Source organism: Myodes glareolus, chromosome 16, assembly GCF_982192425.1.
Source record: "Myodes glareolus chromosome 16, mMyoGla1.1, whole genome shotgun sequence".
NCBI lineage: Eukaryota > Metazoa > Chordata > Mammalia > Rodentia > Cricetidae > Myodes > Myodes glareolus.
In genome coordinates, this window is record NC_142041.1 from 49,300,609 (window position 1) to 49,325,981 (window position 25,373).

The window sequence follows — 25,373 nt, forward strand, 5'->3', positions numbered from 1 at the left end:
CACAAAATCCTTACCCTTAAGGCTCAGGGAACTCGGCAAAAGCAGAGGTGGAAAGAGTCTAGGAGACAAAAGAGATAGAGAAAACAAGAATTTGTTTCTTTTGTTTTGTTTTTTCAAGAAGGCATTTCTCTGTATAGCTTTGGAATCTATCCTGGAACTCGATCTGTATGTCACACTGTCTGTGAACTCACAAAGATCCACCTAATCTGCCTCCTAAGTGCTGGGATTAAAGGTGATTGCCACCACCACCCAGCCTATATCTGGGCTCTTTAAAAATATTTTTTATTGAGCTATATATTTTTATCTTCTTCCCTCCCTTACTCTCCATTCCCCTTCTACCCTTTCCCATGATCCCCATGCTTCAAATTTATTCAGGAAATATTTTCTTTTTTTACTTCCTATATAGTAGATCCATGTGTATCTCTCTTAAGGTCCTCTCTGTTGTCTAGGTTCGCTGGGGTTGTGAATTGTAGGCTCAATTTTTGGTTTTTTGTTTTGTTTTGTTTAATGTCTAAAACCCACTTATGAATGGGTACATATTTTTATCTTTCTGGATCTGGGTTACCTCACTCAAATTGATATTTTCTAGATCCATCCTTTTGCTTACATATTTTAAGATGTCATTATTTTTTTCTATTGTGTAGTACTTCATTTTGTAAATGTACCAGATCTTCTGTATCCATTATTTGGTCAAGGGGTATTTAGGTAGTTTCTATATTTGGCTATGACAAATAATGTTGCTATGAAAATAGTTGAGCACATAGCCTTAGGATATGATTGAGCATCCTCTGGGTATATACCCAAAACTGCTATGGCTAGGTCTTGAGGTAGGTTGTTCCCTAATTTTTTGAAAAATTACCATACTGGCCATTCCGACAGGTGTAAGATGGAATCTCAGTGTTGTTTTGATTTGTATTTCTCTGATGATTAAGGATGTTGAGCTTTTCCTTAAGTGTCTTTCAGCCATTTTAGATTCATCTGTTAAGAGTTCTTGGTTAAAGTCTGTAATACATATTTATTGTGTTGTTTATTCTTCTGTTGACCAATTTTTTGAGTTCTTTGTATATTTTGGAGATCAACCATTCTCCAGTGTGGGGTTGATGAAGATCTTTTCCCATTATGTACAGAAGTTTTTCAATTCCAGGAGGCTCCCTTCATTAATTGTTTCTCTCAGTGTTTGTGCTACTGGGATTTTATTTAGGAAGTCATCTCATGTGCCATTGCATTCAAATGTACAAACCAGAAACCAAAATTCTGTTAGTTTTTAAGAAAAAGTTTTTCTGTCTATCAAGATTGCATAAAATCTCAAATTATATTTTAACTTCTAAAAAAACTAATGATATTTTCTTTTCACTTTACAACTTTCTTTTTTAGGTTTATTTATAGTATTATATATTTCTTAATTTTTCATGTTGATTCAACAATTTGTTTTTTTTTTAATTTTTGTTTTTGAAGACAGGGTTCTTCTGTAGCTCTGGAGACTGACCTGGAACTAGCTCTTGTAGATTAGACTGGCCTCAAAGTCACAGAGATCCACCTGCCTCTGCCTCCTGAGTGCTGATATTATACATGTACAATATCACCACCAGCCTTGCTATGTATTAATTGAAATATATTTGCATCACTTCCAGGGAACCTTTTCCTTCCTCTAGTTCCTCACAGCTTTCTCTCAAACCTCTCCCATATCCCCCAAATTCTCAAACTGGTAACCTCTTTTTACTTGATTGTTATTATTACATACATATTCATGTTTGTATTATATTTATGTATATAATATGTGTATGCACAAGTACATATAAATACAACCTGCTGAGTCCACTTTGTTAGTGCTGGGTGTATGGTTTCAAGACTGACTGCTCTGACTTGAACAATCAATGAGGGGACTTGCATGTGGGAAAGACTAACTCTCCTACCCTAGCAGTCTTTATTTCTTTTTCTAAAGGTAAAGTATCGCCCATTTTAAAACTTTCTTAGAGGATTAGTCCTTAAACAATAACATCGAGATTCACCTGCTTCTGTTAAAATCTGTTTTTAAGCCTTCATCCTTAGAATATTATTTGCTCTTAGGAAAGTATTGGAGCTAGTAAAGAAGGATATGAGGTCCATGGGCATTCTACTACAATTCTTCTTTTTGTGAAAGATGTAGAAACCCTCCCCTCATGTCAGCAATTCCCATCCATATGAGAACTCTTCTGTTCTCTGATTATTCACTGTTTTTCACTAGTGACATCTGTCAGTATTTCCAAACTTATAGTCATATGAGGACATTCAAATGTTTTAATGGACTATACTTTACTCTAATATCCTTTAATATAATGGGGTTTATTTGCAAAATGAAGGTAAATTCAGTTTTAATATTTAGAAAGAAAAGTATGTTATGTATTTGGACATCTTCCTACTTTGCATGTGCTTTTTAATACATCATTCCCCTGGGAGATTCTCTAACACTGTTATCAGTAGCACCTTTCCCAAAAGCATACACTTTTGCATGTCTGTTTCCTTGTCTCTAATATCAGATGAGATGCTTTCTACTTATTAAAAAAAGCCCTTATAGAAGCTATATGAAATTATAAAATTTGGAACAGTATATGTTGTGTGCAGAATATTCTGTGTTAACTATAATTAACAAAAGCAATATTGTTATCATAGTTTAGCTAGTAAGAAATCACTGATAAATTATTATATATTGTTTTTGAACTTAGAAAGCCACTTAATTATTTAACAAATATTTATTATTCATTAGATCCTATATCCTGTGCAAGGTATATAAACAATTTTGATATAAATTGATTACTTTTAAAGAGATATATAATCTCCTCAGGGAAACTGAGAGGGTATTAATTTATTGTGCCTATAGAATCAGAGATAATTCCATAGAGAAAAAAAAACACTGAAGTTTAGAGAGTAGGAAGATTCATGGATTTGTATGGAGAGAATGATGATAAAATATAAAGTGACATTTAAGACAGGAGTAGGATAAACGAGAAATTGAGACATGAAAATATTTGGTTTTAAGCAAATAATGAATAGGCAGATTATCTATTTTGAAGAAGGTCAGAGAAGAAAAGAAAACAATAAATGTGGAAGTATCAGTTGAAGACACATTATGAAGAATTTTTAATGCTTTGCAAATGAATTTTTAATGTCTTGCAAATGAAGATTATGCTTGGTGAAACTTGCCTAACAGGTGGAATTCTGGATAAGAGGATCTTTCCAATATGATGGGGGAAAGGAAGGAAGGAATGAAGGAACGAAGGGAAGAGCAAAGGAATAAAGAAGAAAAATGTTTCTGTGTGTATAAAAACAATGCAGTGTTAAATGACAGTGCCCTGTGGATTCTTGAAGGCACTGGGAACCCAGCAGTAAACAAGGTACAATACCTAAGCTTCATACACTTTCCAGCCTAGTGTGAGGTGGCAGACAATGTGAAAGCAAAAATGAACCAAGGCCGATAACTCCCAGTCTCCCACATAAGTGTATATGATCACAAATGTTAGTCTAGAAATCAGAATCAATAAATAAATATAAGGAATGTTAAATTTAGTGATGAGATTATTTAGGCTATGTTGAATTAAGAGACCGTTGGTTGAAAGCAATATGTGAACCAACCTGAAGGGTCAAGACTGTCTTATGAATGTCTGGTGAGGACAGTGAGTGCATACTGTGCCCAGTGGGGTCAAAGAGCAATAAGAAGCCAGAAATCAAGCAAGCAGAGGAGCGAGAAGTATAATGGAAGATACAGGACTGTTATGGAGAAAAGGGAGACCTTAGGAGACATTTGTAGAATTGGATTTTCATTAAAAAACATCTGAATTCTTGCTTTAAATGTCCACTGGGAACACTGAGAGACTAAACACACTGTGTGAGGTGAAAATTGCATTAGAGAGATTAGTTATAATGTTGCTGAGAAATGGCTTGAGGCTGGATAATGGATCCAGAAGAAGAAAGAAGGAGAAATGATCTGGAAAGACTATAACTAGTACCTGGAGAATCTGTATGGTGTCACTTGAGAGTCATTGCTGGAGGAAGAACAAGGCTTCCTCTATCCTTACTCCTTTGTTCCCTACACCTCACTATCCCAGTTCAGGCTCCCTTTGATACGTTTTTATCCCTAACCATCTCTAGTCCAATTCACCTAAGTGTATCAGTGGAAGAACCTGTCTCTCCTTTACAACCTGGAGATTGATTTTTACTGTTTTGATTCGTTTCAATACAAGAAAACAGGCTCCAATGCAAAGAACAAAGTGGCAGTTAGGAAGCTTGCGAACGGAGGTACTCCTGGAGAAATTTCCTTCTGGTCTGTCCAGCATGATGGTACCTGGGAGCACAACTTTGTTATCCACTTCATCACCGAGGTCAACAGGGAAGCTACAGTTTTTCTGTTGATGAGAAGGCAACAGTTGCAGGTCAGAGGTCTGCATCTGTTTGCTGCTGAACAGCTTTGCCTGTCATGCAAGGGCAGACCTCAGCTCTGTAGCTCTCATCATAACTCAAGTTACCACTTGCTCTTCAAAGCGAGTAAATTCAAGACTGGCGATGCTCTTCCCCAGAATTCTGAACTTCGCCCAGGAAGAAGCCTTTTGATTTTTGGTCTGGCACTTGTTCTGAATATTCAGTTGGAACAGGAAAGTATTTCGATCTAATTGACTGATTATATAGAAAGAAAGATTGGGTAGGAGGCTGTAAACAAGACTGCTTCTCTGAAGCCATGCCACTATCCTTATTGTATTCTAAACAAACCTCTATATTTGGTATTTGTTCTAGAACTTCACTTTTTGATACAGTATCATTCATTTTCACGTACTCACTTTTAATTAGAAATTGCCATTATTTCATTTTATTCCATTATTTCATTTACTTCAGTCTTAAAATGTATTTAATGGGTACATATACATAACAGATACCATTTAAATATTTTATATAAAAAATTGCATTTTGTTGTCAGTGAAATATTTAAGTCTGCCCTTTTCCCTCTCTTCATTGCTTTCCTTTCCTTTCTCTCTTTCTAATGTCTTCCCCACAGCTTTGCCTTACCTGGGCTTTTCACAGCAAATAGCTACAGATTCCACAGAACAGAGAAATGCTCAGGGGTAATTGGTATCTGGAAACCACCAGGTACGTTCTTGCCTCCTGGAAAACAGTGGCTCTCAGGGTGGCTGCAGACCTTTGTGGTTTCTATGAAGAATTACTGCTGAGGCGATTCATCTGTATGCACCACTAAAAATATTTTTACCATTGATTTTCCTCCGGCATTGATCTACCACCTGACGCCATCAATAATGAGGTTTGTCGGCTGATTTCTTAGCCTGTCTGGAATTTTTCTTACTCTTTTATTTTTTTCCTTTTTGATGCCTGAAGAGAAGCTGGTACTTAAGGAGAAACAATTTTCTAACTTGAACTTGGGAGTTTGCAGCCTACCTCTGGGACTTCATCTCAAACCTGCCCTTCCTCCTTAATGTCTCTCTTGTCTATTGTCACCATTACTCGAGAGGAATTCTTCCATAGAGTTCTTCTCCTGAGAATTGTGGGGATTTTTAGTTTGGTATGCATCAGAATGTAAATTCAATGAAACAATTATCTGTGGTAAACTGATGCTGAAAGAATGCTTTTTCTTTGTGTCTGATAAAGATCTGAAAGGCATCTAAAAAGCTGATTCAACTAAGTTCTCAATGCGAAACCAATTCTGTAAACTCTGCCATGCTCACTTACTGAAGTTATCTCATGTGTGAGCCTAAAGGGAGTGTTCTGAAACACATGCCTGCTTCATTGTGGCAGAATGCTTGTATTTATCACACAAGAATACAGAGTAAAGGTAGAGGGACAAGCAGTGGTCCCACATCACTTGCAAGATAAGATAAATATACACAGACCCTTCTGTCAAGTCTCTGATTCTGTACAAAATTATATACCAAAATTTGGTGAAGCACCTACTGGGACATGCATATTCATTATTATTCATGAACTTAACCAAGTATTGCTCACTCTAAACAGAACAGACGGAAACAGCCATGTTTTTCTAGATACAGAATATTGAATTATGAGAGGTCAGGGAAAAAATTCTTACTGATGATCAAGACAGAATCATTAAAAGAACAATAAAAGCAACAATTGAATTTATGTATATCTGGTTGTTATTTTACCTCTACACATTTTTAGGGATTCACAAACACCATAGATAACTTTCCCTGAAGGCAGATTATATCTCTAAAGTATTCCTAATTCTTTATCCTTTCATTTATAAATTACATGACCTTCCATCTTAATAATTACTTGAATTATGTAATTTCTAAAGGTTTTCCTTCAGTTCATTCTTTCACTTGGTTATAAATGTTGCGGTATTTATTTGAACTTAGGATATCTGTAATATTCAAGGGAGCTCATAGTGTGCATTCTTCCTGCCCAATATGAATGACATCCAACCATGCGTTGCTGTCATGCAAACTGGACAGCTGTAACCCATATATTAGAAGCAAGTTTGGTTAATGGTATGATATTCACATTTCAGTTTTAATAAAGACTGTTAATCTGCTTTCAAGCTTCATATTTGCTCCCGTCCTCTCGTTTTACTAGTATTTAATGCCATCTTTTTGAGGCTTGCTACTCGTGTGACCTTACGTTAGGTAGCTCTTTCCTATATAAAGTTAATATTTTGACAACATTGCTTATTATTTTATCATGTACCATTTTAATAGTAGACTTTAAAAATCTTATCTCCATCCTCTTATTGAAAAATTTTATTGAATGTGTGTGTACATATGTATGCATGTGTATTTATATTTATGCTTAATAATAATCTTCTCGAGTGATCTCACTTCTCACTCTTGTTGTATTTGGAGTTTTCCAAATCTCACCTCTCATTTACTCTCACCTCTCATAGTAACATTTATGTGTTACTTTCTTCTGTCTAGATACTTGTTAAGATAGAGAATGCACTATCAATTCCTTATAGTTGACAGACACAGGAACTAGTTGGCTTGCCAGGTTACTCATATTCTTTTAAGTAAATATGAAAGTGTTTCCTCACTTGGTACATTTGGAAAGGTCTTAGCTGTCCAGTTTGCATGAGCAGCACACTTTCGAAGAAGGATGGCCCTTTGATTCTGTTAGTCCTTTTGGGGACAGTTAAAAGGATGCCCTACTTTACCTAGTGTCTCAAGGGATCATTGGCTATAGAAGACTAAACAGTGATTTGAAAGACAAAATACTTCAGAGAGAGGGAAGGAATAAAGGTATTGGTTTTCTAATTTTTTTTAAGGCAGTGAGTAAATTGAAAGAAAAAAGTCCTTAAAGTTTAACATTTTAGGTATGATTGCTAGGTTTTTCCCCATAATAATTTTACACAATTTTAGAAAACTTAATTAAGGTAAGGTCATGCAAGCCACTAATAAAAACTTTTTTCTATAAGATCCTTGATATAATTATATATTTTGATAACTTTATTACTGGGAGATATTGAGTCTGTTTTAATAAATTAAGAGATAAGAAAACAATGAAATAAAATTAGCAGTGGGGTAAGGCTGTGTGGAATGTGAGAACTTAGAACGTATCCTTATAGTAGCTGATTGCTAAATCTGCAGGGACTTTGCAAAGCAATTGCTACTCATGATCATTACTGATATGAAGAGAAATTTATAATTAGCATCAGGATTTTGTCTTCTCGTAGATGCTTCATCCATTATTTTCTTTCAGTGTTTTCAAAGAAGTCATTAAGCTTATATTTTTTGACTTTCTTTTTTCTCCTTATTTTTTTTAATTTTTATTCACAAATTTATTTTATGTCCCAACCAGATCCTCTCCCCATCCTCCCCTCCCAGTCCCTCCAGCACAACACCCTCAAGTACCCAATCCCAAGTGACAGGCTTTTATGACAGGCTTCTCATAAAATCAATAAAATAGGTTTATCAAAATGTAGTAAAACAAAGGCACCTTCCCATGTATTGAGGCTTGGCAAGGTGACACAGTATGAAGGAGTAAAGTCCCAAAAGCTAGCAAAAGAGTCAGGGACCACCCCTGTTCCCACTGTGAGGAGTCCCACACGAGGACCAAGCTCCACAACTGTAGCATATATACAGAGTTCTTCATGTGCAGGCTCCCTGGTTGTCAGTTCAAGTCTCTGTAAATCTTTATGAGCCTAGGTTAGTTGATTGCATGAGCTTTCCTGTCCTGTCCTTGATCTCTCTGGCTCCTACACTTCTTTCTCCTCCTCTGCAGGATTCCACAACTCTGGCTAGTGTTGGGCTGTGAGTCTCTGCTGCCTCCATCAGTTGCTGGATGTCACCTCATGTTAGTGGATTTTTCTTTTGAAGACTGTGGAATGCCCTTCTCCATCACTTTTGATTAATTTTGTTTGGGAGTATATATTGTTAGATATTAGGACAGTCACACCAGCTTGCTTCTTAGGTCCGTCAAGCTTATAGTTCTTAAAGATGTGCTTTTTCAAACTGAAACTGACATTACTGAATATTTGATTATACCAACGAAATTTTCTAAACTCTGATAACCAAATATGTTGCTCTCAAAATCTTGGATGTTACCTAAGAGAGAAAAAAAAATCTAGTACTGTAGCATCAAGTTTTTCCCTTTCCAAGTTTTCTCATTTACTATTAATAAATACATCTATGGTTTAAACAAGGGTCAGTGTCTTAACACAAAGGATTGATCTGGAGAGGCCAGTGGATAGAGCAGTGACATCCATCCTTCGAATCTCATTATCAGAAAGCATTTCATACACACACTTTTGTAAACGTGAGGTAAGTAGGTAGGTAGGTAGGTAGGTAGGTGGTGCTAGCCTTTAATTCCAAAAGCTTATGAGACAAAGATAGACTTGGAACTTTGATTTCAAGGCCAGCTTGATCAATATAATCAACCCTTGGGAGGCAGAGAAGACAGTGAAAGAAGAGAGGAAAGAAGCTAAGGAATCAAGGAAAGGGGAGGTGGGAGAAGAGAGGGAGATTATAAGGATGGAAGAAAGGGGAAATGGGAGAGAGGAGGGAGAGAAGATATTAATGTCTTTATCTCTCACACACACTACACACACATACACTATCACTTTCTCTACTCAAATTATAATTTCGATTCCTTACTGAAATTAAGCATTTACAGCTTGTAATTACTGTCTCATATTTCAATTTTGACTTTTTTAATTAAAAATTTCCACCTCCCCACCTCCCATTTCCATCCCCCTCTCCTCTACCCCTCCCCCTCCTTCTCCAGTCCAAAGAGCAGTCAGGGTTCCCTGCCTTGTGGGAAGTCCAAGGTCCTCCCACCTCCATCCAGATCTAGGAAGGTGAGCATCCAAACAGTCTAGGCTCCCACAAAATCAGTTCATGCAGTAGAATCAAAACCCAGTGCCATTGTCCTTGGCTTCTCAGTCAGCCCTCATTGTCAGCCACATTCATAGAGTCTGGTTTGATCACTTGCTTGTTCAGTCCCAGTACAGCTTGCCTTGGTGAGCTCCCATTAGATCAGCCCCACCGTCTCAGTGGGTGGGCGCATCCTTCGCGGTCCTGACTTCCTTGCTCATGTTCTCCCTCCTTCTGATCCTCATTTGGACCTTGGGATCTCAGTTCAGTGCTCCAATGTGGGTCTCTGCATCTATTTCCATCCATCACCAGATGAAGGTTCTATGGTGATATGCAAGATATTCATCAATGTGGCTATAGGATAGGGCCAGTTCAGGCACTCTCTCCTCAGCTGCCCAAGGAACAAGCTGGGGACATCTCCTTGGACACCTAGGAACCCCTCTAGAGTCAAGTCTCTTGCCAACCCTAAAATGGCTAACTTAATTAAGCTATCTACTTCCCTGCTCCCATATCTACCCTTCCTCAATCCCAACCATTTCATTCTTCCAAGCTCTTCCCATCCTTCCCTTCTCCCTCCTATCTCTCTCTCTTCCCTTATCCCCATTCCCCCCCTTCCCCCAAGCTCCCAATTTTTGCCTGGCAATCTTGTCTACTTCCAATATCCAGGAGGATAACTATATGTTTTTCTTTGGGTTCACCTTCTTATTTAGCTTCTCTAGAATCCCGAATTATAGGCTCAATATCCTTTATTTATGGCTAGAATCTACTTATGAGTGAGTACATACCATATTCATCTTTTTGGGTTTGGGTTACCTCACTCAGTAAAGCGTTTTCTGTTTCCATCCATTTGCATGCAAAATTCAAGATTTCCTTGTTTTTTACTGCTGGGTAGTACTCTAATGCGTATATATTCCACACTGTCTTTATCCATTCTTCCATTGAGAATATCTAGGTTGTTTCCAGGTTCATTTTGATTTGTTTAATTTTTTGAAATCTGTGTCATGGTCAGCATTTTGGTAAGCCATTGGAAAATACAATGAAGCAATTTCTGGGGCTGGAGAGATAGCTCAAAGTTAAGAGTCCATGGTGCCCATGAAGAGGACCTAGGTATGGTTTCCAGTGCCCTGTGGCTTCCTAAGATCTTTGGTAACTTCAATTCAAAGTATACTACACTGCCTGTGAGCACCAAGCAGGAGTGGTATACTTACATGCATGCAGGCAAAGCATTCATACTTACAAAATAGAAATGAATAAATCTTTTAAAAAGCAAAAGTAGCATTTTAGAGTACATGATAATTTTGAGTAAACCTGGACCTTTCTAAAGGGTCAAGGACAAGGAGGTGGAGGATGAATAGAGGAGATGGGGTAACATGTTGTTCCAAAGCATTTAACTTGGGGTCTGCCTCATTCTGTAACCTTTGAAAAGATATATAACATTTATGTATGTCAGTCATAAAAATGATAATTACTGTCTTAATTGTGGGAAGGATTTTAAGACATTTCCTATTAAAAATTGTGTCAGACTTGAGGTATTGAGTAGATTTTCAGTAAATATTGGTCTCCAGGTGTCTACTAAGTGAAGATTGTTTGCTTTTGTTTTTTATTTTTGACTATCTTTATTATTTTTATTTTCACATTACAGAGCATTAAACCTAACTATAACCTTGTCCATGTAAAGTAGGTGCTCTACCATCAAGCTACATCCCTGACATACCTTTTACTTCAGATTTTCAGTCAGAGTCCTAGTGGTAATCCCTCTGCCTCAGGATTCTGTTAGCTGAGATTACAGAATTGCACCAACATTCCTAGATCATGGTCATCTATCAATATGGTAGATGGTTGGATTTCCAATACATTGTCAAGTGTCAGTGAAACTTCTAGTTTCTTGAAACAAGCTAAGCTTCTTGAAACTTGAAGTAGTAGTACTTAACTTTGAGACTGCTTAAAGCTCATATGAGATTTAGAAATGTCCCCATAGGAAATAATAAATGCTAGTGATAAAAGGGAAGTGTAAAAATGAGTCTCCTTGTATTCAAGATGTGAGAGGCAGAATAATGGAATTGGCAATGAATTTTTCTTTGAGGAAACCTCTGCTTTATCTTTTTCTTTTGGGAAAAAATCTATTAACTTCATCAAATTATTAAACTGAAGGGTTTTATTTTTGTATCTTAGATTATTTTTGAAATTACAAAATGCTATGCTGCTTCAATATTATCACTTTTAAGTTTAATATCTTGAAAACCTCATAGCTGTTATTGATCTTACTAAAATATCTTAACTTTCTTGCCTGCTATTATTGCTCCCTGAAAGATTAAAACCTTAATGGGGTGTAGTAAAATTTATTCCTCCATCTTGTTTCAGGGCTTGTGAAGAGAGTAACCATTTGATGTCAGTCAGTTTGTGGAATATCATTAACTTCCACATATCTTCAGTAAATATCTTCATTGAGATATTTACTGTATATATTTTCTCTCTGCTTTACTTTGTCCATCACTTATCTCTTTCATATTGAACTTTTACAACATAATTTGTAAAATGTAATACTTTTTGAGAAATCTAGAAAAAATGTAAACTTTTCAGTAAAGTAAATCTTCACTGAAAATTTGGGTTTTCAATTATTTTGTTCAGGAAATGAAAATTAATAGTATATCTTCTGGGGAAATCTCCTGCACTCTGCCTATAACTGAACATGCCAATAGCACCCATATGTATTTATTTTTTGCTTTGCCTCAAGAGCTACTAATAACGTGGTTCCATTGTGGACTTATTCACAATATGTAATATATATTTCCATATTGTCATCAAATAGATAGTTGTCCCCAAATGCAAATTTTTAAATAGAAAAAAACAGTTCCCTTTCTCCAAGTAAAACCAACAAGAATAAAAAGACAATTGACTAAACTCAATTTTAAACTTGGGAAAGAGTCATCTCATAGATTTGCTTGAAGACTGTTAGTGTTGTGTTTATGACGTTTAGAAAGTCTAAGCAGTTTTTATAGCAAACAGTCATTTACAAAAATGCCTAATCCTGTCCTAGTGTTGGTTGCTAGGAGAACATTTGATGAAAATTAATCAGTAACCATCTAGCAAGCAGCTACCTGAGGAAAAGTGGGTAGAAGAGGCTTAGAAGCTGGTCAACAGGGAGACTGCTGAGGGCTTTTTATACACATCATGGCACCACACTGTGGTATGAATTTTTCTATCATTCTTGTAGGTAACAAGAGAAAAAACAGGAAAAATTGAAAGGATAAATGAAGTTTCTCCAATGCCCTTGAGTTTTTATTTAATTAATTTATTAAATTAATGGAACTTTGGTAAGATGGCAAGATTGGATTCATTAATTATTGACAACAAATAAAGACTAGTGAGACTAGAGTAAGTTACTTAATTCTACTTAAGTATTTGTTTTAAATTTTTCTTTGTATATCCTACGTGTTTTCATAAACTGCAGCAATAGAAAAGCTTGAACAAGTAACTTTTTAAATTAAAAGGAATATCCTACAATATTTTTCAAATAATTAAAAATAAATAAGTCTCCATTTTAAAATGTAAGTTAAAATTCAAAATATCACCATGGGTAAAAAATATCGCCTCCATAAGTGTGAGTGAGATCTCGATTCCCTTGGGTTGTTACTCTGCGGAAGCAAAGCCGTCGTCTATGCCGGGTTGTGAATTGTCAGACATTGCAGTCAGGGAACCTGGAATCCTCCTCAGTCTATACTTAAACTTTAATCTAAAATATTGACAAAAACTCTGCTATGAAACACAATGCACACTGTTTCATTACTGCTGAAATAAGGAAGGAATACGTTTGTTATATTTAGAAATGAACGTATATGAAAATATGCAACCAGAAATGTCTGATAAAAAACCATAAAGACAATAAAAACCACATTCATTAGATGTACATTAACTTGCTAAAATTGTCTCTACAATGGAATTTGTATGAAAGTATTTATTTTTATATAGAAAAATGATTTTAGCTTTTCTACAAGGAAGTTAAGTTTTCCATATATTATCATTTTAAAATTTCCACATACATATACTACTTGTATTTTAGCTTAATTCTATGCTAAAAGTTGAGTTCTCTATAATTTGCCACATATGGTAATTAATAAAATTAAAGATATAGAGAGCATTTATTTCCTTTTTTACCGAAATTATGATTTTTGATAGATTTAATTTAGCTACAGTTTACATTACCTGGAAATAATTTGTACAGAACATTATTTACTTATTTATTTATTTATTTTATTTATTTATTAAAAATTTCTATCTCCTCCCCACCTCCCTTTACCCTCTCCTTTCCCCCTCCCCCTCCCTCTATAATCCTAAGAGCAGTCAGGGTTCCCTGCCCTGTGGGAAGTCCAAGGCCCTCCCCCCTCCATCCAGTTCTAGGAAGGTGAGCATCCAAACAAACCAGGCTCTTACAAATCCAGTCCATGCAGCAATATAAAAACCCAGTGCCATTGTCCTTAGCTTCTCAGTCAGCCCTCATTGACAGCCACTTTCAGAGAGTCCGATTTGATCACATGCTCCATCGGTTCCAGTCCAGCTGACCTTGGTGATCTCCCATTAGATCAGCCCCACCGTCTCAGTGGGTGGGCACATCCTTCGCGGTCCTGACTTCCTCCTTCTGCTCCTCATTTGCACCTTGGGGGCTAAGTCCAGTGCTCCAATGTGGGTCTCTGTCTCTATCTCCATCCATTGCCGAATGAAGGTTCTATGGTGATATGCACGCTATTCATCAGTGTGGCTATGGGTCTTACTACATAGAGTTGAAAACATACCAGGATACAAAAAAAAAGCACAAGGAAAAATTGCTGTGGTTATTAGTTCCTGACCAGCAGAGAGAAAAGGCCTCGACTTCGAGTGTCCCTATTTGTTTTCACCTCGGGAGTTAAACAAACATTCAAAATAATTAGGAGATAGGCAACATGTTGTTAGACTATGTTACAGAGGAATTTTTAGTAAACTGTGTTGATAAGTCATGTGAATCAGGACAGGCTACATGGAGGGATGGTGCGAAGTCTCAGTGAGGGTTGAGATTGGGTGGTGTTTGAGGGAACTAGAAAGCTTAGTAGTTTTCATATATTTTTAAATAAACTTTATTATTTAAAAATTGCAGATAAATATAATATGTCAAAATTAATCAGATCCATAGTCTGTAGAATATAATGAATTTATATGCATTTGAACTAGGCATTTGGAACTGAAATTGTAAAGTTTCACACTAAATTTTAACTTTCACCACGGCCAGGGGCAGGCGGTGAGTGCAAAGGGACGGGAGTCCCTTTGTTCTGATAGCCGGCCTGTAGCATGCTAAGACCGCAGGCACGGAGTCTTCTGACCAGCGAGGGGCTCTGATCCTGTGGAGGGGTGAGTGTGTTGACCGCCATACTAGTCCGGTTAGGTACACACGGTATTCCCGCCATCCTTATCTCCCTGGCTGCTCCATAGGGGCAGCTTCCCCCAGCTAATCCCTCTCTCTTGCTACGCCATCCCAGCTTTCGGCCTCGAACCCTTCCCCTCCTCTCTCCCTTTTTCGGGGTTTAAATTCCTCCATCTCAGCCAGGGTGGGCACCACGGGCCGGGGCAGGCGGTGAGTGCAAAGGGAAGGAAGTCCCTTTGTTCTAATAGCCTGCCTGCAGCAAGCTAAGACTGCAGGCAAAGTGATTCCTGGATAGCAAGGGACACTAATCCAGTAGAAGAAGACCCAGCGGAGGGAAGAGCCATTGGAGAGCATCTGAAGGAAGAGATGGGCAAGCATCAAGGCAAGAATTCCTCCAACAATCTGAAAAACAACATGAAAACACCAGATCCCAGCGATCTTACGACAGAAGGACTGGAACGCCCTATTCCGGAAGAAGTGGAAAACAGTGTCATTATGAAAGCAATAGAGTCTCTTAAACAGGGTATGAATAACTCACTTAAAGAAATAGAAGACAAATATAACAAAAAGATGGAAGAAATGAGTAAAGAAATGGAAGGCAAATATAACAAAAAGGTTGAAGAAATGAGTAAATTCGTAAATGATACCCTGGGAAACCAAGAAAAAGCAATCAAACAGGTAATGGAATCAGTTCAAGAATTGAAAACTGAAATGGAGGCAGTGAGGAAAACACAATCCGAGGGCCGGCTGGATATGGAAAATCTAGGTAAACGAACGGAGACTACAGAATCAAGCTTAACCAATAGAATACAAGAGATAGAAGAATGAATCTCAGATTATGAAGACACCATAGAGAAAATAAACGCCCTGACCAAAGAAAACAGCAAATCCAACAAATTCTCATCACAAAACATTCAGGAAATATGGGACATAATAAAAAAACCAAATCTAAGAATAATAGGAGTAGAAGAAGGAGAAGAATTGCATATCAAAGGTCCAGAAGATATATTCAACAAAATTATAGAAGAAAACTTTCCCATCCTAAAGGGGGATATTCCTATGAAGGTGCAAGAAGCATACAGAACACCGAATAGATTGGATCAGAAAAAAGCATCCTCTCGCCACATAATAATCAAAACACAAAGCAGTCAGATTAAAGAAAGGATATTAGGAGCTGCAAAGGAAAAAGGTCAAGTAACCTATAAAGGTAAACCTATCAGACTTACACCAGACTTCTCTATAGACACCATGAAAGTCAGAAGGTCCTGGATAGAGGTACTGCAGAAATTAAGGGACCATGGATGCAAGCCCAGACTACTTTACCCAGCCAAGCTTTCGTTCACTATCAACGGAGAAAACAAAATATTCCAGGATAAAAACAAATTTAAACAATATGTAACTACTAATCCAGCCTTACAGAGAATACTAGAAGGAAAATTACATCCCAAGGAATCCAACATTGCCAACACTGACTACAATAATTCAGACATCTAGCGACCCTTCACTAGCACAATTCAAAGAAGGAAAACTCATACACTCTGTTACCCCCCCCCCAAAATAATGACTGGAGTCAACAACCAATGGTCATTAATATCTCTTAATATCAATGGACTCAATTCACCTATAAAGAGGCACAGACTTAGAGATTGGTTACGAAAACAGGATCCAACATTCTGCTGTTTACAAGAAACACACCTCAACCACAAAGACAGACACCTACTCAGAGTAAAGAGTTGGGAAAAGGTTTTCCAAGCAAATGGACCTAAGAAACAAGCGGATGTGGCCATTCTAATATCTAACAAAATCGACTTCAAACTAAAATCAATCAGAAGAGGTGGAGATGGACATTTCATACTCATAACAGGAACAACTCATCAGGAAGAAGTCTCAATCCTGAATATCTATGCCCCTAATGTAAAGGCACCCACATATGTAAAAGAAACTCTCCTAAAACTCAAGGCAGTCATCAAACCACACACGCTAATAGTAGGAGACTTCAACACTCCTCTCTCACCAATGGACAGGTCAATCAGACAGAAACCAAACAGAGAATTAAGAGATTTATTGGAGGTATTGAATCAAATGGACTTAACAGACATCTATAGAAAACTCCACCTAAATAGGAAAGAATATACCTTCTTCTCTGCAGTTCATGGAACCTTCTCGAAGATTGACCACATACTTGGTAACAAAGCAAACTCCCACAGATACAAAAAAATATTAGTAACCACCTGTGTCTTGTCAGATCACCATGGATTAAAATTAGAATTCAACAACAACGCTACCCCCAGGAAGTCAACAAACTCATGGAAGTTGAACAGCCAACTACTAAATCACCCCAGGGTCAGGGACGAAATTAAGAAAGAAATTAAAGTATTCCTTGAATTTAAAGAAAACAAAGACACAACATACTCAAACCTATGGGACACTATGAAAGCAGTGCTAAGAGGAAAGTTCATAGCAGTAGGTGCCCAACTAAAGAAAACGGAGAAAGCACACATTGGAGACCTAACAGCACACTTGAAAGCTCTAGAAAAAAAAGAAGCTGATTCACCCAGGAGGAGTAGAAGACTGGAAATAATCAAACTGAGGGCTGAAATCAACAAAATAGAAACACAGAAAACAATCCAAAGAATCAATGAATGAAAAAGCTGGTTCTTGGAGAAAATCAACAAGATTGACAAACCCCTATCCAAACTAATCAAACGGCAGAGAGAGCACATGCAAATTAATAGGATCAGAAATGAAAAGGGGGACATAACCACAGACACAGAGGAAATTCAGAGAATCATTAGATCTTACTACGAAAGTTTATATGCCACAAAGTTGAAAAATGTAAAAGAAATGGACATTTTTTTAGATAAGTACCATATACCAAAGTTGAACCAAGAACAGGTGAACAATCTAAATAGACCTGTTAGTCGTGAAGAATTAGAAGCTGTTATCAGAAATCTCCCTGCCAAAAAAAGCCCAGGACCAGATGGTTTCAATGCAGAATTCTACCAGAACTTCCAGGAAGAGCTAATTCCTATACTCCTTAATGTATTCCATAATATAGAAACAGAAGAGTCATTGCCTAACTCCTTCTATGAAGCTACAGTTACCTTAATACCAAAACCACATAAAGACACAACCAAGAAAGAGAATTACAGGCCAATCTCACTCATGAACATCGATGCGAAAATTCTCAATAAAATCCTGGGAAACCGAATCCAGGAACACATTAGAAAAATTATTCATTATGATCAAGTAGGCTTCATCCCAGAGATGCAGGGCTGGTTCAACATATGCAAATCTATCAATGTAATCCATCATATAAATAAACTGAAAGAAAAAAACCATATGATCATTTCATTGGATGTTGAAAAAGCATTTGACAAAATTCAACACCCATTTATGATAAAGGTGTTGGAGAGACTGGGGATACAAGGATCATACCTAAATATAATAAAAGCAATATACAGCAAGCCGACACCTAACATCAAATTGAATGGAGAGAAACTCAAAGCCTTTCCACTAAAATCAGGAACGCGACAAGGCTGTCCACTCTCTCCATACCTCTTCAATATAGTGCTTGAAGTTCTAGCAATAGCAATAAGACAACATAAGGAGATCAAGGGGATTCGAATTGGAAAGGATGAAGTTAAACTTTCGTTATTTGCTGACGATATGATAGTGTACATAAGTGACTCCAAAAACTCTACCAAAGAACTCCTACAGCTGATAAACACCTTTAGTAACGTGGCAGGATACAAGATCAACTCCAAAAAATCAGTGGCCCTCCTATACACAAAGGATAAAGAAGCTGAGAGGGAAATCAGAGAAACATCACCTTTCACGATAGCCACAAATAGCATAAAATATCTTGGGGTTACTCTAACCAAGGAAGTGAAAGACCTATTTGACAAGAACTTTAAGTCTTTGAAGAAAGAAATTGAGGAGGATACCAGAAAATGGTAAGATCTCCCTTGTTCTTGGATTGGGAGGATCAACATAGTAAAAATGGCAATTCTACCAAAAGCAATCTATAGATTCAATGCAATTCCCATCAAAATCCCATCAAACTTCTTCACAGACCTTGAGAGAACAATAATCAAGTTTATATGGCAAAAAAAACCCCAGGATAGCCAAAACAATCTTATACAATAAAGGAACTTCAGGAGGCATTACCATCCCTGACTTCAAACTCTATTCCAGAGCTACAGTATTGAAAACAGCTTGGTATTGGCATAAGAACAGAGAAATCGACCTTTGGAATCGAATAGAAGACCCGGATATTAACCCACAAACCTATGAGCACCTAATTTTTGACAAGGGAGCTAAAGGTATACAATGGAAGAAGGAAAGCATCTTTAACAAATGGTGCTGGCATAACTGGATGTCAACCTGTAGAAGGATGAAAGTAGATCCATACCTATCACCATGCACAAAACTCAGGTCCAAATGGATTAAAGACATCAACATTAGTCCGTCCACTTTGAACCTGACAGAAGAGAAAGTGGGAAGTAGTCTACAAGATATAGGCACAGGAGGCCTCTTCCTAAGCAGGACCCCAGCTGCACAGACAATAAGAGAAACAATGAATAAATGGGATCTACTGAAACTGAGAAGCTTCTGTAAAGCAAAGGACACTCTCAGTAAGACAAAAAGGCTGCCTTCTGACTGGGAGAAGATCTTCACCAACCCCTCATCAGACAAAGGTCTGATCTCCAAAATATACAAAGAACTCAAGAAACTAGGCACTAAAACTCTAATTAACCCAATTAAAAAATGGGGTACTGAACTGAACAGAGAATTCACAACAGATGAACTTCGAATGGCCAAAAGACACTTAAGGTCATGCTCAACCTCCTAGCGATCAGGGAAATGCAAATCAAAACCACTTTGAGATACCATCTTACACCTGTCAGAATAGCTAAAGTCAAAAACACCAATGATAGCCTATGCTGGAGAGGATGTGGGGTGAGGGGAACACTCATCCATTGTTGGTGGGAATGCAAACTCGTCCAGCCACTGTGGAAATCAGTGTGGCGGTTTCTCAGGAAACTGGGAGTCAATCTCCCTCAGGACCCAGCAATTCCACTCTTGGGAATATACCCTAGAGATTCCCTAGCATACTACAAAAGCATTTGTTCAACTATGTTCATAGCAGCACTATTTGTAATAGCCAGAACCTGGAAACAGCCTAGGTGCCCCTCAATAGAAGAATGGTTAAAAAAGGTGTGGAACATATACACATTAGAGTTTTACTCAGCGGTAAAAAATAATGACATCTTGAATTTTGCATGCAAATGTATGGAAATAGAAAACGCTTTACTGAGTGAGGTACGCCAGACCCAAAAAGAGGAACACGGTATGTATTCACTCATAAGTGGATTCTAACCATAATTTAAAGGTCTTTGAGCCTATTATTCGTGATCATAGAGAAGCTAATAAGAAGACGAACCTGATGAAGATTATTTAGCTATCCACCAGGAGGTAGGAAATAGTCAAGAGTCCCAGGTAACCTTGGGTGCATTGGGGGGGGGGGGTGGGAGGGTTGTTGGAATGGGAGAGGGTTAGAGAGAAGGGAGTAGGGGAGGAATGGAGAAAGCTCGGTTGACCGGGATGGGGGGAAGGGAGGAAGGATGAATATGGGATCAGGGCAGAATATATTTCAACTAAGGGAGTCATTTTAGGGTTTATAGGAAACTTTATTATATATGGGATCTCAGGTCCAAGGAGAGATCCCCAGATTGTTCTCTGGACAGAGAAGAGGGTGCCTGAACCGGCCTTGGCCCATAACCATACTGATGAATATTTTGCTTATCACCATAGATCCTTCATCTGGTGATGGATGGCTATACAGACGGAGACCCACATTGGAGCATCGGACTGAGCCCCCCAAGGTCCAAATGTGGAGCAGAAGGAAGAAGAAAATCACGACGGACTGCGAGAGAGGATATCACCCACTGATACAAGGGGTCGAATCTAATGAGAGTTTACCAAGGGCAGTTGGACTGCGACTGAACGAGCACGTGATCCAACCAGATAATCTGAATGTGGCCGGATTCTCTGGATGTGGCTGGCCGGAGTCTTTCTGAGAAGCCATTGACAATGACACTGGGACTAGTTTCCTCTGCATGTACTGGATTTTTGGGATCCAGTCTGTTTGAATACTCACCTTCCTGGACCTGGAGGGAGGGGGGACGAACTTGAACTTCCCACAGGGCTGGAAACCCTGACTGCCCTTAGGGACAACGAGGGAGGAGGAGAGGGAGGGAGGGAGTGGGAGGGTGTTGGGAAGAGGGGCGTAAATGGAAACTTTTATAATTTAATAAAATTACTTAAAAAAAAACAAAAAAAAATAAATTTTAACTTTCAGTATGGAATATATATATATAGTACACTTTATATATTATTTATATATGTAAATATTATTTTGAGACATGATTTTTCTGTAAACAGTCCTGGATATCCTGAAACTCACTCTGTAGACCAAGCCGGTGTTGAACTCACAGAGATCCACGTGTCTCTGACTCCACTGTCCAGCCAGTATTGAATATAATTTACGCATTTATTTCATAGAATTTTTAAAGGGCTTGAATTTCTAAAATGTTTATATGAGTGTGTATGTGCACACTTATGTTCATGCATGTACCATGATGTGTATGTGTGCAGGTGTACCATAGCCTGAGTGGTATGTGTATTGTGTGTTTATGTTTGGATGTTTATGCTATGATTTGTTGATGGTTTTGTGTGTCACGAATGTGGGAGCACATGTGTATTTGTGTGTGTGTATGTGTGTCCATATTTCTGCTATGTTTTGCTTATGTGTATGGAGGACATGTCTGTGTGGATACATGTGCCATTGCATGCTTGTGAAGGGCATAAGAAACAGAATCAGATCATCAACTTAGTCTTGCTGGTAAGTAAGTACATTTACCAAAAAAAGTCATCTAGCTGGTCCCAGTTCCCAGACATTATTAAGTTAGGTATTGAATAAATATTCACATGGGAAAAGTATTACATATGAAAAATTAACTATGTAATGATGGTCTTTTTCAGTTGTACATACAGCAAAATATGACACAAATTATGAAAAAGAAATGCTATCTATACAAGTGCAGAAGTTTGTAACCAAAGGTGATTGGTTTTTAAAAATAAGCCTTAAACCAGGCAATGGTGCCGCACGCCTTTAATCCCAGCACTTTGGAGGCAGAGATCTCTGTGAGTCTGAGGCCAGCCTGGTCTATAGGAGCTAGTTCCAGGACAGGCACCAAAGCCACAGATGAACCTGTCTTGGAAAACAAAAACAGAATTAAGCAATAAATGTATGAGAATTTCCTAAATTGATTGTTTTTCTAATTAAACAGGGTTATTACTATGGTCTCCCAATAATGATTTGAGAAGATACAGAATACTAAGTGTTCTAATGAGAGTTAGTATAAAACGCTTTACTGAGTGAGGTAAGCCAGACCCAAAAAGAGGAACACGGTATGTATTCACTCATAAGTGGATTCTTACCATAATTTAAGGTCTTTGAGCCTATTATTCGTGATCCTAGAGAAGCTAAATAAGAAGACGAACCTGATGAAGATTATTTAGCTATCCGCCAGGAGGTAGGAAATAGTCAAGAGTCCCAGGTAACCTTGGGTGCATGGGGGGGGTGGGAGGGTTGTTGGAAGGGGAGAGGGTTAGAGAGAAGGGAGTAGGGGAGGAATGGAGAAAGCTCGGCTGACCGAGATGGGGGGAAGGGAGGAAGGATGAATGTGGGATCAGGGAAGAATATATTTCAACTAAGGGAGTCATTTTAGAGTTTACAGGAAACTTGATTATATATGGGATCCCAGGTCCAAGGAGAGATCCCCAGATTGTTCTCTGGACAGAGGAGGGGGGTGCCTGAACCGGCCTTGGCCCGTGACCATACTGATGAATATTTTGCTTATCACCATAGATCCTTCATCTGGCGTTGGATGGCGATACAGATGGAGGCCCACGTTGGAGCACCGAACTGAGCCCCCCAAGATCCAAATGAGGAGCAGAAGGAGGAAGAAAATGACGAAGGACTGCGAGGGATACTATCACCCACTGATACAAGGGGTCGGATCTAATGAGAGTTTACCAAGGCCAGATGGACCGTGACTGAACGAGCATGTGATCCAACCAGATTCTCTGAATGTGGCCGGATTTTCTGAATGTGGCTGGCCTGCAGACTTTCTGAGAAGCCATTGACAATGACACTGGGACTGGTTTCCTCTGCATATACTGGATTTTTGGATCCAGTCTGTTTGGATGCTCACCTTCCTGGACCTGGAGGGAGGGGGGAGGAACTTGGACTTCCCACAGGGCAGGAGACCCTGACTGCCCTTGGGGACAAAGAGGGAGGAGGAGAGGGAGGGGGGAGTGGGAGGGCGTTGGGAGGAGGGGCGTAAATGGAAACTTTTTATAATTTAATAAAATTACTTTCAAAAAAAAAAAAAACTCATGACCTCTGCTAGGAGCTTCGCCTGGTTGTAGAAAATGGCCAGTTCAGGCTCTCATCACCCATTACAAGGAGACTTTACTAGGACTACGTTTTTAGTTTCTGGGGAGTTTCTACTGCACCAGGTTTCTATACCACCTCCAAATGCACCCCAATTGCACTGTCTCCTTCAGTACCTTCTGTCCCTTCCTTCCCTTTCCTTATCCTTCCTGTTCCCATCTTCACCTGCTTTCACTGGCCCTGCAAAATCTGTTCTATTTCTCTTTCCCAGGGAGATCCATGTGTCCCCACCAACCCCCAACAAACACACACACACACACACACACACACACACACACTTGAGTTCTCCTTGTTACTTAGCCTCTCTGGATCTATGAATCGTAGCATGATTATCCTTTACTTAATAGTTAATAACCAGTTATAAGTGAGTACTTAGCATGTTTGTCTTTCTGGGTCTGGGTTACTTCACTCAGGATGATCTTTTCTAGTTTTATCCATTTGCCTGCAAATTTCAAGATGTCACTGATTTCAATAGCTGAGTAATACTTCAAAGTATAGATGTACCACATATTCTTTATCCATTCTTCAGCTAAGCAACATATTTAGGTTGTTTCCGGTTTCTGACTATTAGGAATAAAACTAAAATGAACATGGTTGAGAAAGTGTTTTTTAGGGTAGGATGGAGCATCCTTTGGATATATGCCCAAAAGTGGTATAGCTGGGTCTTGAAGTATATTGAGTCCCAACTTTCTGAGAAACTGCTATACTGACTTAAATAGTGACTGTACAAGTTTTCATTCCCACCAGCAATGGAGAATGAGCTTGAGTTAGCCATCTTCTATAACCAGGCAAGGTTCCTATCAATGGGACTGGGACATCAACCCAAACAGAAAATCTGCCATTTACAATCTGCCCTGCATGCAGAACATTCTAGAGAGTAATGGTGGCACAAAACTTGTGGGAGTGGCCAACCAATAACTGGTCCAACTTGAGGCCCACACCACAAGGCAGCGCCCATTACTGACACTGTCCAGATGATCAAAATTCAGAGGAAGGGCAGCCCAGATACCCATGATAGAATCAGATATGACTGACAAAAAAAAGTCAATGACATAATTCCTAATGTTATTCTGCTATACTCATAGATCATTATTTAGCCAAATTGTCATCAGAGAGGTATCATCCAGAATCTCATGGGAGCCTATGTAGAGGCCCACAACCAAACACTAGGTGGAGTCAGGGGAACCCTACAGAAATGGTGAAGGAACTATTATAGGAGTCAGAGGGGTAGAGATTACCCAAGAACATGGACCACAGGACCATAAAAGGGGCTTACAGAGACATATGTGACAAACATGGGCCTTGTATGTGTCTGAATTAGGTCATCTGCATATACCTTACAGTTTGTGTAGCTTGATGTTCTTGTGGGACTTCCATCAGTGGAAGTGGAGGGTGTCTCTGATTCTTTGGCCTGTGCTTGAGACCTTTTTTTCTCCTTTCAGGATGGCTCATCAAGCCTTGATATGAGGACTTGTGCTTATTGTAACTTGTTAAGCTAGTTTAGTGGACACCCCTGGGAAGCCTGCTTTTCTTTAAAGGAGCGATAGAGGAGGACTAGATCTAGGGCAGAGGAGAGGCAGAAGAAGGGACTGAGAGGCGTGGAGGGGAAGGAAACTATGGTCCAATTGTCATGTTCAAGAGAAGAACGAAAGAAAAAAAATCATGACCAAAACAACTTGAGGGGGCAGGGGAAGGAAAGGGTTTATTTGTTTTAAACTTCCACAACATAGATGTAAATTAGGATAAGAACTCAAGCATTGCAGGAACCTGGAGGCAGGAGCTGATGCAGAGGCTGCAGAGGAGTACTCCTTATTGGCTTGCTCCCGCTGGCTTTTACAGGCTCCTTTATTATAGAACCTAAGGGGAAAAAAGGGAACGCATCACTCACATTGTCTGGGCTCTTCCAAATCAATCATTAGTTAAGAAAATGCTCTATAGATTTGCCTGCAGTAAAATCTTATGAAGGCATTTTCTTAATTGAGGGTTCCTTCTCAAATGACTTTAGCTTGTGTCAAGTTGAAATAAAACTATCCAGCATACTGACAAAATTAATTATCTAACAGAAAAGTCAACTGGATGTGTTGGAAAGATGTCCCGGTGGTTAAAATGCTGTCCAGTTCCACAAGACCCAGGTTCAATTCCCATCATACATGGT